Source organism: Varanus komodoensis, unplaced genomic scaffold (genome assembly GCF_004798865.1).
Source record: "Varanus komodoensis strain SLA01 unplaced genomic scaffold, ASM479886v1 scaffold9, whole genome shotgun sequence".
In the NCBI taxonomy this organism is placed as follows: domain Eukaryota; kingdom Metazoa; phylum Chordata; class Lepidosauria; order Squamata; family Varanidae; genus Varanus; species Varanus komodoensis.
In genome coordinates this window covers 20221183-20238836 of record NW_025336598.1, presented here as the reverse complement: position 1 = coordinate 20238836, position 17654 = coordinate 20221183, and the positions used below count along the sequence as shown (strand labels likewise).

The window sequence follows — 17654 nt, the reverse complement described above, 5'->3', positions numbered from 1 at the left end:
AACTGGAGAACAATATTATACACAAAGTGTGTACCTTGCTTAAGATACGCCAGTTTATGTTAATTCAGATAGCTGAGAGTAAGAATGGCTTTTCTGAGCAGGAAGTGCAATTGCAGGGATGGAATACTTCTGAAGTTTTTCACATGATTCAGCATGCATAGAATCACAGACAATTTGCTGTACAGTGGAGACACCATAAATGGTCATCTGCCATTTGGACTTGTTCAGGTTTTTGTGACTCACTGGAATTTAAAGAGAAGCAGTTTGTTTGTTTGGTTATTATTTTTATTGCTTCATAATGTAAAATTTAAATAAATTTTCCCCAAGATTAAAATTTGAACTGCACCCATCAGAAACATTGGAGATCAAGTGAATTTTCATTGCTAGATGAAATTGCATCTTTTGTTCTTGAAATTTCTTTTTGCTGAACAGTCTCAGCCGATCTAGGACAATATAAGTAGGACTGAGTTCCAAGAAGGTAAAAGCACCTCACATCTTGCTTGAAAGATGTTGTAAGCCGCCCTGAGGCTTCGGCGAATGGGGTGGCATAAAAATGTTTTAATAAATAATAATAATAAAATAAAAGAAGCAATTCATAAGAAATGCTCTTCCACATTTTAAACAGGGAAAGATGACTGCATTTACTTTCGAATGAAAGATTTTCACACACACACATCAAACCAGCTGGTCTTGGTTGTGCACAGGCAAGTTTCCAGCTAAACCTGGCTTTGAAACAGAAAGTGATGCTTTTGTTCTTAATTAGGGAAATGCATGGATTTTTAGAAATGATCTTTTTTGAAATCCTTACTTAAAGTCTTCTTGTTTTTAAGTTCATTACAGTAATTACAGTAATATCTAAAGGGCAATTTTTTTTTTTTTTTTTTTTTTTTTTTTTTTTTTTTTTTTGTATTTTTCTCATCCTTGTGACAGCCTGGTAGAACCTGACATAAGCAGAACCTGATTGTTTGGATGATTGATTGGATGAGCCATGTATATGAGAATTACAGACAAATTCTAGAGAATGCTAAGTCTTATGTGATATTCCAGAACCTTCTTTTGCTTTGTGTTCCAGTATTTGAGGGAATATGTTTAGCCTTAGGGAAAGAGGCGTTATAATTTAACACTTAGTTCCAATAATGGCATGCAAAAATATTTGCTTTATAAGGGACAAGAATTTTGACTCACTTGCATATGAAAATGCAAAGGCATGAGCCAAGTATGTATCACAAAGTGTTGAAACCTAGTAGACTACCAGGGAATTGAGGCTGATTCCTACATTTATTTTCTTTACTTTTGATGCTGACTTGCACATGTGAGTGAAGCAAGCCATCACAGAAGGAACTTTCAAAGTATTTTGGACAAGTATCTTTTGAGTCAGTTTACACTTTTAGCAGCAGATAATGAAATGCTGAAAAATGAAAATATATGCAAGCATGTATGAATTTTTTTTGTTTGTTTTCAAAGGATTTTATGCCGTACAGTGCTGAGGCAGAACTGAATATTGTAGATTGAAGGTGCCAACTTGAATGGAGCTTATATTCTACTACTTGTTCTAAAATCAAATGTTGTAATAAATTGTAAATAGTATGATTTGATATTTACAGAGCATTCTTCTGAAATGCATATAGGCGCACATTTATTACCTCTTAATCTCACCTTCTTCAAAGGAATTTAAGAATGCACATGTAGCCCACTTGTATTCCCATGACAACTCTGTTATGTAGGTTAGACTGAGAGTTAATAAGTGGCTCAAAGTTTACCCACTAAGCTTGAGTGCTGAGTGGAGATTTGCATCTGGCTATGTCTGCACTTCAGTGGTTCACATTATAGATCTTCAGTGATCCATATAATAACTCTGTAAGGTGGGGAAGTATTATCCCCATCCAATTTAGGGGTATAAGAAATCTAGGATTGAGGCCATCCAATCAGTTAGCTCATGAGTAACCTTATAGGAGTTGGGACTTCCTAGTTATTATATTTTTAAGCAGCTATTCATAGTGGCAATGTTAAAAATGTGATTTTTCTTAGTGTTACATGAATTCACATACATATTTGCATTCTAATATTTGTGTATACATACATTTTGGTATTGATCTTAAGTAACTATGATAGGACAGGAATGGTTTATTTGCCAATTTCTCTGTTCACAATCCATCATTTAAGATGTAGCTTTATAGCCAACAGGCTTATTTTTTTCTGGCAGGCTAGTAACATTTATAGAGTTATTTACAATCTTAAAATGAATTGCATATATCCAAAACTAGAATGTCAGTGGACTCATCATGTGGATCATGCTTTCCACATGTGGCTCATGCTTTAGATTCCACTAAATCTAAATGCTTGAATATTTATGCCAAGTACTCTGCAACAGTTTAGTTTACAAACTAATACATTTGGGGGGTTGGTATTTCAAGTAGTTTACACTAAACGTAGGGTATTTATTTGAAAGTAAATTCAATGGATTGTAGCACAGCTGACTTTCCAATTAGTTTGTTGGAGTTCATAGCTTAAATGTTTAGAAATAACTTGTGCTTTATTCCCTGGAATGCCATGCTTCTTAACATAGTGTTCAGTTTTAACATATTCATGTAAGACAGGAGTAAATTGATGGAGGTATTATTAATACTTTTCAGGATTATAAAAAGCTCTATTGCATTTAAAAACAATAGACCTTGATAAATATCTTTTGAAACAATCGTGTGCACGCACAATTTGCTGTCATTAACGCAGTTTCAAAAATGCTCCAGAAGGTACATTCAGATGGAAACACATTTGTCAAAAGATTAGAATCGAGTACTTTTGAGGGATTTCTGTCATTAGCCTGCTTCACTGAAAGTGGAATAAATGACAATCATGTTTTTATAGAAAGTCAAATGTGGAGTGATTTAGGTGAGTGGCAGTTATAACCTTGTGAGTGACATTGTATTGCTCCTACAGTTGCAGAATAGTGAGCATGTGAAAGGTGATAAAAGTCACCTTGTCTGTTTCCACCTTTCCACCTAGATGTCATAGTCATATGGTTTCTTGGCAATCAAAGGAATTGTAACAGCTAGTGACTTGGAGGAAAAGAAAACAGCAGTGATAAATAATGCCTAGACTTTTGACCACCGTATGACCATGGACTCTGTGACTTTCCTTATCCTTCCTTTCCTTCCTTTGTCAGCAGGACTGACAAAGTTGTTTCTGCTGTAACAGTGGCGTGAAGCAGTTATGAGCAGCCAACAGTGTTTATCAGTGTTTATACTTTCCTGAGCAGCCCCTTGATGGAAGAACCTTTTTGAACAGGAAGGAAGTGAATGGAGAGAACAAAGAAGAAAAGAGAAGCCAAGGGAAGATTATAGAAAAGGGAGAAGGGTTAGTACTGAGCTGGGAACCATTGTCTAAAATCCTGGAGAGTCTCTCTTAGTCAGTTTAGTCCAAGGACAGGGAACCTGATGTCCTTCCATAAGCCTTAGCCAACATAGTCAGTGTATATACATTTTGAGATTATAGTCCAAAACATCTGGATGGCTCCATGTTGCCTTCCCTAGTAAGACAATATTAATTAGTTGAACCTACAAAAAGCAGTTTCCTCTGCTATTTCATTTTTACTTACTTGCTTATGTCATTTTCGTACCCCTGAAAATTTGCTGTAATGAATTCTTGAATGCCTCTTACACAGTGGGAACCACTTTTTGGTCCACTCAGGCAATTGTACCACTTTTTGCAATGTTCTTCTAAAAAGTCTTGACATGACTTGACCTGGAAACATTTATTCAAAGCTCTCTTCTGCTGCATGAGCTAACTGCCTCCAAATCTGTGATCATCCCGCCACCAAGGAACTTTCCGTCAAACTGGAAGAAAGTTTAGGACTTGCTTGTTTGTGATTTTTAAAAGTACTTTGGATTTTATTAACATCTTATATGCTCAGCTCTAAGATACAGTCTACAGGTACACTGAATTAAGAAGATTCTTCATTCCAAATCTGTATCTTTTGGCAGTCTTCCCTGCCCAAACCTGATACATTCTCTGGTGGGGGATAATAATGTTCTTACTGTCTTTTGCATCAAAGGCAAATACTCTTGAAGCTGGCATAATTCCAGAGCTGGTCAACTGTGTGGCAACTCTGTAGACAGAAGAGAAGGGCAGAAAATAGGGTAAAGCAGGGATCAATTATGTGATGTGAAAAAGTTAAGGATTAGTTGTGCTCTTAAATCTTATATTCCATGGCTGCCTTGTAAGTCTACCAGTTTGGCATTCCACCAATGCTTTCATTTGTTTATAGTATCATTGTGGATATTTGTAAATTCCTGTGAGAATACCTGGCAAACTGATCTTTCCTCTCAATCCTCCTTGTTAGAGGATTCTTATTGTCTTATTGTCTTATTGTCCCCTTCCACTTTGAGCAAAAACAGCAAGGAAAAAATGGAGAAATTTGAGTCAAATTTGAGGTAGTTGAAACAAATTATGTAATTTATAATAAAATCTTCCCCAGCTCCAAGGATGCTTATATAGGCTCCATATCAAACAAACCTTTTCCATTGAATATGAATATGAAAATATTTTTTGTCCAAGATGCTTGCTCCTAATGAACCAAGTGTTATCAGTTTTGCACTGGACACGAGTTCAGCTCCTGACTTAACATGAGGCTCTTCAGGGTTGTTGTGGTGATAAAAGGGAGACTGTGTATGCCATCTTTAGTTCTTTTGAGCAAAAGCTAGATAAACATGAAGCAAATACAGAATAGCAATAATTACAAAATGCTTCTTTCTGAGGTAGATTAGAAGAGTCAGTGATGCAAGTGTGCCTAATTTGATTGAATTAGTTCTTACTGTCTATATTTGGCATCAACATTCACCCGTTTATTTTCCCTGGTTGTGTGCTCACTGTCTATTCTTTATTCTCTTGTTTTGTACTTTGAAGAAAACAGATTTAACGTAATAGACTTTGTACTATTAAGCTACCCACCCATGAGGTTTGGTGACACAGCTAGGGATACACAATAAATTGCAAGAAAAGAAAACTCACGCTGTCTGGGGAAAAGCAATATGTAAAGGGTCCTCATGTTGCTGGTGAAAGCAACAAAGAGTGATGACAAAGATGGCAGTTTGCATCAATGCTGCTGCTTCTCTTCCTCATAGGAATGTTTGTTCTAAGAGAAAGCAGGGGAATCCTTCTGCCACAGGGCAAGCTTATCCTGAGCGTAACATTTATATTTATCTTGCTAATAGTCAAGCAAAATGGTAGAGGAATCTGCTTCAGTTGTTCAAAATTGTTCTGCATTTTCACAGCCAGAAAGATGTCTTACAGAGAGGATTTTCCCTTGGCTTTCTTTCTGTATGATACTGGCGCACTGTTTCCAAACTGGCTGATTCATTATGCTTTGGCACTTCCCTATACCTCATGTGCTCTTTCTGAATTTCCACCTTCAAACAACATAGTCCTTCAGGTGGCTGGGATAGGAGGTTATAATGTGAAAGGAAGGCAAGCAAATAACGGAGATTTCATGTACACTGAAATTTGATTTAGTCCATGATATTATTGTTCATTCCTGCTAGTGGCTAGGATAAGCTACAGTTGCCACTTTCATAGGCTAAAACCTACCTAGCATGAGATGTTTTCTTTATGTGATTTATATGGGGGGGGGGGTTCCCTCCTGCAAGGCTTGTAACAACAATTTCAACAAGCACGTTCAAGTGCAAAAATGAATAAAGCCAGTGGCATCATGAGCCATTAGAGAGCAGCCTTCATGAAGTGGGCACTCACTTGTACTAAGGTAGTTACACCTTCCAAGCAGTTTTGTAATTGGGCCATTTCTAGGATGCCTCACAGCAATCAAATGCTGAACTAACCGGCATGGATTTTGTCATTTTACAGATTTAAACGTATTGTTATAGACCACTCTCCAGCTGAAATTTGTGGGAGGTAGCCCTGTGTTCTTCTAAATCTTGTCTTCCTATAGCAGCAAGCTATTGTAAATCAATGGAAGCAAGAACGTCATTGGCAATGAAAACATAAGCTGACCTCTGCCAGGTCAAACAGCTGGTCCAAAGAAAAGCTTTGAGGGAGGGCCTTTGCACCAGAAGAGTTGCACAAACATTAGGCATACTAATACTAGGAGGATTTCTCCATGGCTTTGCAAAGATTTTCCAATCTTGCCACCTGAGATCCTTTTGAATACAGGTGTCATTAGTTTAAACCTGGGGGTCTTCTGTAGATGAACTGTCTTCTAGAATGAGGTCTGCTCATGTGATCTAACCATAATCATTTCAGTATTGTCTTCATTTTTCCTCATATGTGCTTCCTATTTGTGGTAATATATGAAGTATGGTAATATGAAATAAGGTAATGGTAACTAATCACAGTATCCAGTCTGTGGGCCATATTTCACCTAATTTAGATTTACAAACAGATCTCCTGATTTTTTTTTTCCTTGAAAAGCAACCTTGGGTGGAGATTTGTATTAGGAGCTTGAGGTGCTTTTCATGTGAACTAAAAGTCAATGCCATGTTGCAAATGGGGCATTCTGATATTATTTCTGAAATGCATGTCAGTTGTCTCAGGGTAAAGTTGTGGTTAGAGCCTTTTACTACTTCAGATGTGATCCTTCCTTTGATAATGCATTTACTGAGCATCTTATATGTAATTTCTTCCTGTAGATTAATACATTACAATGGTTAAAGAATCATTATGACAGCTGAAAGGTTGTCTTGTCTCAACAAAACTCATTTTTTTGGAGCATCTGTAACACCGATTCAGTTGAATTGTTTTGTGGAGAAAGAACTTAGCTGCCCATTATCCTGGCCATTTGTCCTTATTTGTCTTTGTTTCTTGGCTTCCCGAGTTGTCAATCTGTTCTCCTTTGGCTCTCAGAGGCATGATTCTTTTCCATTAGCTGCTGCTGGAACAATATAGCACTGCCTTGTACAGAGGAGAAATTGTTGGATCAACAATGATGCCCATTGATTGCAGTGAGCCTGTTGAAACAGCATGGTCTTCCACTGTTTTAGAAAGTATAGAATCTGACTTTCCATGAGCTGTCTTTCCTTAGAAACTTGAAGGGTGACCGGCTAATTTCTTGGTGGACTGTTTGATTTCCCACACAGTAGCCTGGGTATTAGTGGTCAAATAGTATCCCTCTACTATTGATTAGAGCACTTACATGCACAACCCAAAGAAAGAAGTAAAATCTCATTGCGGTATATCTCTGTCTCTTACACCCTTTAAATATAATTTTGATAAATTGAACTGGGGACAATATTTATCACAGTATAATTAAGATATGCAAGCATTGTTGACTTGGAGGTTGAATCTAATAGATGGAATGACATTTGAATATCCATGCAGTATGAATATGTATTTGTAGTGAGCACTTTTATGTAGGAAATTTGAGAGGTAAGAGTTGCAAACGTAAGATTGCAAACATGAGTATAAGAACTCAGACGTTTCTTCTGATGCCTTACAGCAGCCTCAACAATAACTGCAACTTACATATCCCTTTTTCTCCATTTGCTCTTTTTCTTTCTCATCTGGAGCCAATGGCTGTAACTTGTGTCATAATCCAGAGGTTAGATTTCTGTCTTGGACCCAGTATGCCAGTGTGGTCTAGTTCTCACAGACAGCAGGAACTATACTTGTTTCAGGTCATACCAACACCAAACAGTTGCAGGATAAGGATTGGAGAGTAATGAGCTCACATTACAGTTCTTTTTCAATATGATTCAACCAACATTGATCACATTTTCCCATTAATTAAATGCAAGAAACTTGTCTAAAGTAATTGCTTTTTCATTTACTAAAACTGGAATTTTCTTTGGCAAGTTACAGTTACATCAACTCAGTATAAGCCATTTGTGGATTTTCCCCTGCTCCTCATTCCAACTTGACTTGATGAAAAACCATTCAGACATAATCTTTGAATGCTGGATTCAAACTCAGAAGCATACTGCAAATGTAGAATGTGTAGAACAAAAGCACTCATTGAAAGTGACAGAAATGTAAATATTCTAAAAAGGAAAGCTTGTATATGTTTTACCTACTTTACAGGAAAAATGTTAAATGTAGAATGTATTTTCCATCTATAGAAGACTATACAACTTGAACATGAAGTCTTTTTCATTTTTTAACATGAGGGCAAGAATGACAAAGTTCTGAAAAATTATTAGGAAATAGGAACTTTTGTTTTTAGTCACTAATACATCTGTTGTGCATTTCATTGTCCAACTGTGGATACTGAAGTTGTGGAATAGAGAGTTCTTCAGTTCAGGAAAGAGTTTTCTCATGATTGAGGCCCTTTATAGTTTCTGAAAATCAGTGGCTCATGAAAACAGCCACATATCCTGAGAGCTGCCAGGAAGCCTCCCCAGCAGAGCGTAGTGTGCAATGCTAGATCTCTGTTTCCTGGGAAATGGAGTTAAGTTTTGAGTAAGACTGCTTGTATAGTATGGGTTCTACCAGAAGAATAGTGAGAATGTTATTAAGGTTTAATAGGTTACTGAATTTTATTAGTGTTCTAAAGCCATCATAGTTTCTTTGAACCTATGTCATGGCCTTGCTAGGAAAAGTACTAGATAATTGTCTTGAAGTTGCCTTCCCCAGTAATTCTGTAGACAAGGGCTACTTTTGCTGTGAGGATGAAACTGTTTTCCTTGTGCAGCAGCATTGCCATTACTGTCTCCTACGAAACAGTTAGAACCTGAATGTGTGTTACCTGCATGCTGCCTTTTCTCTGTTAGTCTATACTGCAACAACTCTTTCTCTAAGTAGATTGGCAATCTCCAAGTAGCTTGTTTTTAATTACAAGAAAACCTAACTGTTTAAATTATGTACCTTTTAGATGCACACATACACCTACTTAAAAATAAGTACATGCATGTGTCTATATATATGCAGACTTTTCTTTTGTACAAGTTGATACAGTGCAACATGCATCAGTTTTGTTAACCAGGATTTCTGATTACATGTCCTGGTCCTTGGGAAGTAGTTCATTTCAGTCTTGCTTCTTAAATCAAGCCAATATATTATATAATAAATAATAAAAAAATGCACAAAACATGTTTTCTGCCACTGTGCTAAAGCCATTTGTCTGTCTTCCCTTGCAAGATTGGTGGGTGTGGTTTTTTAATGTTACATTTGTTTTAATTTGCTGAGAGTTTATGTGATGTAAGTAATCCTTGACATATTGAGCATTGCTTTTGATCTGTAATAAAAATAAAGCCACCCACTGAGTAATAGAAATTTAACACCCTCAAGGCACAATCCTATGCATGTATAGACAGAAGAATGCCCAACGGTTCCCAGCATGCTGGAAATTGTAGAACTTTCTTCTGTCTAAATACAGATAGGATTGCACCCTTAATAACTAATAATACAAACACTGAAGCAATTAATGCCTTATTTCATCAACACCCCTTATATTTGCAGGGCTATAACACAGCACACTGCGGATGGGGCCACAAAGGTCCCCAGCATTTTGAAGCATGTGGGCACAGTTATGGAACTTCAAGAACATCCTATAACACCACAAAAATGACTGCTTTGTGTGTGTGCAGGGCAGAGGAGGTACTAATCACAAAATGGCAAATGTATGTATGCACTACTTTGTGCTGTGTCTTTGACCTATGTCTCTGTCCATGACTGCACTTGGAATGGTTGCTCTATCCCCTTCCTTCTCTCCAGATTTCATGTCTGTTCTTGGCAGTGATCCCTTTATTTTGGAGAAATGAAAATATCGAAAATCATTTTTACCAAGCATCTTGGTGAGCTGCAAAAAAAAGTGCTGCCCACTGCCCACCCACCATCTTTGTTTTGTAAGAATGTCTGTATGCCCGCAAAGGTCCTGCTCTGGGAAAATGAAAATGGCAGGCAGCTGAAACTTTGTAATTCATTTTGCAGTGAATTCAACTACTTAATAACATTGTGTTACTTTAAAATAAAAAGTAAAAAACAAGCTGGAAGGGGTAGGGGACACTGTGAGTGTCAGAGGAAGTCAACTTGGGCATTTGTGGAAAGCAGAAATATTGGAATGGTCCCTAAAAGAAATGCTCCTGCACTTACATAATTAACGTGACACAGAGAGAAAGCCAGAGCACTCTCTTTAAATGCTACTTAGGCATGTGTAAGCGGCTTATTATGCAAGGAAACTGTCAAACAATTAATCTTACATGGTCACCTGCTGTGTAAACCAAACTAGTCTAGCAATGGGCTAGCCCTGTAAGACTGCAGGCAATGTAGCTTCTTTCTTAGACAGTAAGCTAATCAATATTTTGTATTCAAGTATTTTTGACACCTGTTCTTGAGATTGTGTAGGTATCAATTTCCATGTTTAAAATGAGAACAAAATACAGGGTGCACAGTTAACAACTTGTGTTGATTTATAGGAGTTTACTGCCTATTTTTTTCCGCTTTCCCATAATGCTTAGTTCTTTCTCTGCATTTACTGCCTCAAGCTGTCAGTTCTGCCATGCTTTATGAGTCTGTCCATTTGCCTTTCTCTCTCCACTGCAACACTGATTAAGTGAAGAAGAAAGCGTTGAGTGTCACTGAGACATAATAAGACTGTTTGCCTTTCCCCTTCCTGCCCTTTGACAAGCACTGTATGGCAGGCATGTGATGCTCCGCTTGGCATCTGGACCCTAGTAAAAATATACTTTTACCATTCAGAGCCAACAGGCTTGCCACCATGTGTGATGATGACTCTTCTGCTTTGGAAAGTTTTAGGTTTCAGACCCAAAGCAAACACTCTAAATCTGTTTTTGAGCATAAGCAGGGTGATTTTGACATTTGCTAAGCATTATTTAGAAACTTAAACTAAATCAATGGGAACTGCAGAAAGATCTGATGGCTGAAGTATAACTTTGACAGTCATGGAATAGGTACAGTTCAATATATATGCAGAATCTCAGTCCAGTACAGTTTTAACTTTTTGAGATTTCATGCCTTTGGAAAAGTAGGAGTATACAGACAACTTTCCATTACACACACACAACAACAACAATAATAATAATAATAATAATAATAATAATAATAATAATAATAATAGAGCTCCTGAACAAATGGTTCAAATGATCTCTGCTTTCTCTCTCTCAATACAAGATTGTATCAGTTGGCCTTGGCATCTACTTTTCATCACTGCCTGACTCCCTCTCTTGTCCCTGTGTGGAATATGTAGTGCCTTTTATAATGAGTCGGAATAGAGAAGGGCTGTTAACACTATGATAACACATGCTTTGCATGCAGAAAGCCTTCGGTTCACCCCATGAGATCTGCTGTTTAGCTGGAAAAGACCCTTTTCTGAAGAGGTGCTGACAATTAGTGAGTTATAGAACTATTCTGACCCTATAAGGCAGCTTCTGTGTTTTTACTACTAGTATAACCTTTAGCTACAGAATGCTGTAGTAGCAAAAGAAAGGTTCCTTGGACCTTTTCCCCCTTTGGTTTTTAGTTACTACTTGTGAAAAGCCTGCAGTCACTGTACCTTATTATGCTAGTTCAGTAATCATACTGCCTGTGCAGAGTAGTCCTTTTTCACTCATCAGTATGTTTGGGAGATTCCTTTTTCCTGAGTGGCTATTTTACGAGTATTATTGGGCTGACAAATGTTGGATCACCAGAGCGTCACTCCTTTTCCTAGTGCGTATCTGCATAGGAATTCTCACCAAAGATATTTGCCAACTTCATTGCTGAGTTTCCTTGGATTCATCTGGAGTGTGGACTCAGGATTTTGCAAGTACCAGCTTTATCTGACAGTGTGCCTCTGTGTGCATCATGAACTAATCTATGGTCACTGTTTAGGCAATGGAGAAAGTGTCCCACAAAGCTTCAGCTATTGGGAGGTATAGATATGTAATAAATGAATTCTCTTTTTCTTGGTACCTCCTATAGTAGCCAGAAAGACAAATTCTTTTGCTTTATATGCATTTGACTAAATTAGATTACACTGTTCCACACAAGTAGCAGTATTGCAAACTTTTCTCTTTGGGGTAGCATAGGTCAAATTAGAAAGACATTTAACAGATGAGGTGTGATGGTAGTAATTTGTTGAAGATCTTTCACTGCCAAGTAAAGGTATACCTGAGACAAGTCATTTCTCTTTAGCTGGGTTTCATATGAAAGTAAGAATAGCACATGCTTATTCTTCCAACTTGCTATACTTCCACTTCCTAACAAACCTTGTGAGAAACTGAGGATGCTTAAACTTCATTAACACATTTTAGCACATTGCCTAAAATTCTTCAGCAAGGAGGGGTGAATATCCCTTAGGAAACTTCAATAACGATCTTGGCCAGGCTTTCCCAAACTGATGCCGCCCAAATATGTTGAATTATAAATCTCAGTACTTCCACACAGCATGTCCATTGGCCATCCCACACATCTGGATGGCACCAGGTCCATGAAGACTGATCTAGGTTTACTATTAAGGGACTTCATTGCATATAAGCCATCCACTGGACTTCAAATAATGCGGGAGTATAAAGGCAGGGTCTCTGAAGACTATCTGCTTACATGGGCAGGTTCACCTGGGAAGAGGCAGTCTAGCAAGGTGCTAGATCATTTAAGGCCATTTTCCATATATTATGGGCACTGTCCTGGGAAAGTGAACAGTCTCTTAATGAGTGAATGTCAATCCTAGCTGCCCCTTTGGCTCGCAGAGGTGCTCTGCCATTTTCTGCACATTGAAAGTTGTATGCATTTCTTCTAAGAACATACCTTCCCTGTTGATCCACCTTCCCAGCAAGACACAGCTGTCCCCCAGCCATATGATTGTCCTGTCCAAATACTGTTGGTATGATTAAAATTCATTTATTCCAGTCACATGATGCATCATATAAAAGACTGTCATTTAGAACAACATGTATATGTGACAAACATAAGAAGACATAAAATCAATATGTCATGGAGAAGTAGCAATATTTTTAAGGATTGCGTTTTGATATACTGCCACCGGCACAAGAGATAATATAGTGCTAAAGTAGAGTTTTCTGTTGTCTGAAAATGTCATTAATCCTTCCTGTGTGTTATCTTGAGGGCTTTCCATTTTAAAATTAAATCCCTTAAGTAAAAATCTGCTTTATGCTGATAACTCAGCCCAGAGAGGGACTTGTTGTAAGCCCTGTGAACAGTCTATTCATGGGTGTGTTTTTGGTAAAAGGAACATGAATGGGATGTCATAAAAATTCCAGAAACAAAATAAGTCTCTGTCATGTTGCTTCTTGAAAAATATAGGATTTGGTCTAAGTGTATATCCTGTGTCAAGATGTCTGAAGGAAGGAGTGCATTCCTTTAAAGTCACAAACCAAGTATGCAAGATAGATGCAAGAAGAGAAAGTTTTATTTTTCCCTGTGCTGCTCAGCATTTACATGAAACCTGTGGGGAACGTCATTTGGAGATGTAGGGTATGAGGATGACATGGACCATGTTTTTCCCTTTCATCTGATTCATGTAAAGTTGAAGAACTTCTAAACTTCTTCAGGGTATTAGTAATGAACTAGATGAAAAAGTTCAATTCAGATAATTCATAGATACTGATGTTGGGTTGCCATGGCAATTTCTTTATGTTACTTTTAAACTGCCATTGCCAAGTAGGACCATGCAAACGCACTGCTTTCTATGTGCTGATTACTTTCATTTTCACTCAAGAACCCAAGAATGTAACCATAGTTACATTCTAATAACCTCATTAGACATCTGAACTTGGAACTCTGGGTTGTTGAGGGGTTAAACAATCCAGAGTTTAACCACACACAAACTTGTTGGATAAGTTATGGTTTGTTTAGGTCTTGGCCTAAGCATGTGTGCTTCAGATCTTTCCTGTTTCAAAGTGGGTGTATCCTCAATGCATCTCTCTCTCTCTCTCTCTCTCTCTCTCTCTCTCTCTCTCTCTCTCTCTCTCTCTCTCTCTCTCTCTCTCTCTCTCTCGGATGGTAATTTTTCTTACTTTGCCTGTGCCTAATCCTCAGTATACTGTGATTGCACATGGAGTCTTACTACAGTGGACAGAATTAAGATCACCACTGTTGGTAAAGCAATTGGAGGAGCGCTTGCCCAAAATAACCTAACTGACCTTGGTGTTTATACCACTTCTGTAGTTAATACATGCAAGAAAGAGTACAAACAGAACCACTTTACCACCAGTGGTGATGTTTCTTCTGTTCTCTGTTACAGCTTCATTTCTATCCCTTTGTGCTAACACTTTTGGAGAAAATAGTTGTTACACTGGTAGAAATCCTTCATCTTGCATTAAACAAATTTCCCCTACAAATTGTCTTAACTGCAAGAAAATAGGTAAGCTGCCTAATAAGCCAGTAGGTAGAGCATTTAGTCCTTTATTTGCTTTAGTTATTAAAGGCACAGGAGGTTTACTTATCACAAGATGGAGTTTACTGCTGTGTTTTAACAGGGAGTTCATCAATGGTTTGCTTGATTTCTTAAGAGCTCATGATTACTACTAATGCAAGGCTAAATTTGTCATAAACAACATTAGCATTATTATATAGGCTCATAAAAAGAGAGGAGAAAGGAAAGATTAGAACTTTTCAACACTGGTATGAAATTGTCCCTGCATGGTCTGAAGAATAATGCATCTGGCTTGCCACTATGATGAAATTAGGGTGTAATCTTGTATTCTTAAAATGCAACATAGCAATGTGATTCAGAATGTGGAAAATTGAACCCAGATGTTTTCATTAATCACCAAAATAACAGAGTACAATGGAAAAGTCATGGCCAGTCATTGAAACATTTGCTTCTCCCTTGCCTAAAAAGAGCTTGTTAGAAGTGATCTACTTCATTTTGTTATTGGTTTTGAGGAGAATTTGAACAGGTCTACTTCCTTACTGAAGTTTGTTAGTCATGACTGTAGAGAGATCGAACACATCCAGTTCCCTGTCTTGTAAATGCATTTTATCCTGAAAGTCTTCAGCTTGAAACATCATCATGAATAAAAGCAACAGTCCTTTCCTTAACAATTCTTTGTCCACACAGGTATTTCCTCCCTTTTTTCCTGTATATTTGGTATTCACTAATTTATACACATGTTGTCTTTGAGGATGTTACTTTGACCCTCTGAGGTTAGAATAGAAAAATAACCCTGGATACTGTCGATCAATTTTGAATTTTGAATGTATTATTAAGTACAGTCCAGTAAACGAATGTGACAACTCTGCACTTAATACATTTTCTGATTTATGATGCAGACCAAAGACATGAAGTCATATACTTACCTAAGAGAAGACTTGTTGGACCTTAATAGACTTGCTTCCCAGTGAATGTGCACAAGATGGTGCTGTAAAATTCCTAAACTGCCCAATTGAAAGGTGCCTACTCAGATTGAAACTTGGTTAAATTCAGGGAAATTTGTGTTATGTTTGCAAACTCATTCTCTATCTGCTAAATAAGATTTGTGATTTTTGTGTCTAGTTGGCTATAGCTTTTGTTCTTTTTGCTTTCTTACACTACACCCAAACCCTTTCAGATAATCTCTTAGCTGCTTCTTAATAAAACCATCTGGGTTCCTGCTTCCACTACATCAGCAATGTTAATGCTTGTGTTGCCATGGCCTTTAAAAAATATTGATAATAATAGTATTCAAAACCCTGCTTTTAGAATTATGCTCTGTGTTTCTATAATTTGGACAGGTTGATGAAGGAACATAGCACTTTTTAAATTTATGCCCTAGAATTTGCTTTGAATAAGCCATTGAGTTCAGATCGGCATTTGATCAACAGTGATCTCTTAACATTAACTTTTGGGATTTTTCCTAGAAACTGTGTACTTTGCATAAATATTGTTATAAAGGAGAAAAAGGTCTGCTTTTGATTTTAAATAGATTGCATTAAGCAGTAATGGCATACTACCAACTGTAGTAAAAAGTGATAAAAATAGTGCATAAAAATTTCCAGAAAGCTTTACAAGGAATTTTTTAATGACAGCACACCAGGGTATTAGAAAGATTAACCAAAGTTTGCATTAGCTTGATGAATATTTTGTGCTGGTTGCAAGGGTGGAGTCATATCTACAGCACTTAGAAAATGGGTACCTCCTGTATTCCATAGTCCCTTAGATAATGTCTAGATTCCATAGGATTGCTCCTTTAGGTCCTACAAGACTTATTTTTGATTTTGCTGCAGCAGACTACTGCAGCTATACTAAATCAGTTAGGTTGCAGTCTGTAGAGGCTTACTCAGGAATTAGGCTACATTTAGATCATGTGTAGACATGAGTCATGTGTAGAACATCAAGGTATGAAATACTCAAGATAATGTTTTGATTTTAGAACAGCAAAGAATTACAGCTGCATTGCAATTTGTTAACGCAGTAAATGTAAAGGAACCCTTCAGCTTAAATACAGTAACTCACAGATAATGAACCTTTGACCCATGGACTGAATTTGTTGCACTAGCTAATGAAGGCTTCCCATAAGGCTCCCATCCCATTAGAGGTGAGAGGGGATGGAGAGTCACTCATCACTGGGCTGCAGCTGGAAGAGCACTGCTTCAGGAGTGTTTCAGGAGTTGATTTCTGTTTAGGAAAATTTATGGTACTTTGATAGCAATGGCACAGGGAAAAGTGAGTGTGGGGAAAAGCCAGTTCATTGGGGAAATGCTGCTCCTAGCTGTTTGAAGCTCTGTTGACTTTGCTCACCTTTTACCATTTGAGGTAGGCAAGCTGTTTCGATTGGTCCAGGTCACACAATTACTGTCTTCCATCATGGCTTAAATAGGTGTGTGCCAGTGGGCCATTGTGGATATTTGGGTTGTTGTAGGCAAGTGCTGCAGCTTATCACAATGTACATCTGGGTATGGTAGCTCGTTGTTGTGGTTAAGAGAACACCTCTGAACTCTTCTGCAGCTCGGTTCATACATCTTGAGAAGCTGCAGTGTCTTGAATATTCACAATAGTTACTGGCATGCGCAGCAACCCACAGTGACTTCCTTAATCAATAATGTATGCCCCTAATTGTCAAACAGAGGCTTTCTCTGTGGGTGAATTAAATGTGAGGTGGTCAGCTGTGGTTCTGCCCACTTTGGTGATGTCAAGTAGACATTAAGCATTCAGTTAACAAAACCATTTAAAACAACCATTTTATATAAAATTTGAATAAAACTGTAAATAAAATAACACTGGTATCTAAAATTCTTAACATGGCAGTAGCCATAATAAAATCAATGCCTGAACCATTAAAACTAAGTCAACTCATTCACCGAAAAGGTTACAGAAGAGAAATGTTTTCAGTTGGCATCTAAAAGAGAAAAAGAGAAGATGCCTGGCGTATCTCTATCAGAAGGGAATTCCACAAGTGGTGCTTTATTGCAGAAAAGGCCCTTCTAGCCATCTCTCCACTTCCTTCATTGAAGGGAGAAATTCGGAGAAGGGCATCAGATAAAGACCTCAGTGATCAGGCTGGGACATATGGAGATAGGCATTCCTTCACTTATCCTGGCCTTGAGCTGTTTAGGGTTTGTATTAATTATAGCATTTGGTTGATTTTAATTGTGCTAATTCAAACTAGTTAAGTCACCTGAGGCAAGCCATCACTCACTACACTGTATGTTTAAGTAGTACACTCATTTCTAAATGTGTTACAGCAGTCACATGTTTGCAAATATGCATTGTTAGAGATTGGTTGCAACCATGTGTTAAGGATTCTCTTTGTAGGGTGCAGGGAACACACTCT

At 37.6% G+C, this 17654-nt stretch overlaps 1 protein-coding gene across 5 annotated transcripts in view; it reads left to right on the top strand.

The window, feature by feature from the left end:
• Positions 1 to 17654, top strand: part of APBB2 (amyloid beta precursor protein binding family B member 2) — a 174951-nt gene that overhangs the window by 15625 nt on the left and 141672 nt on the right. Inside the window, exon 1 of one of the 5 annotated variants that reach the window (XM_044417638.1) lies at positions 9423 to 9563. The exons of the other annotated variants lie outside the window; for them this stretch is intronic. The gene's annotated coding sequence lies outside the window, so the exon portion shown is untranslated. Of the gene's footprint in view, positions 1 to 9422; positions 9564 to 17654 lie in introns of those variants that run through there. 5 annotated transcript variants of the gene reach the window in all.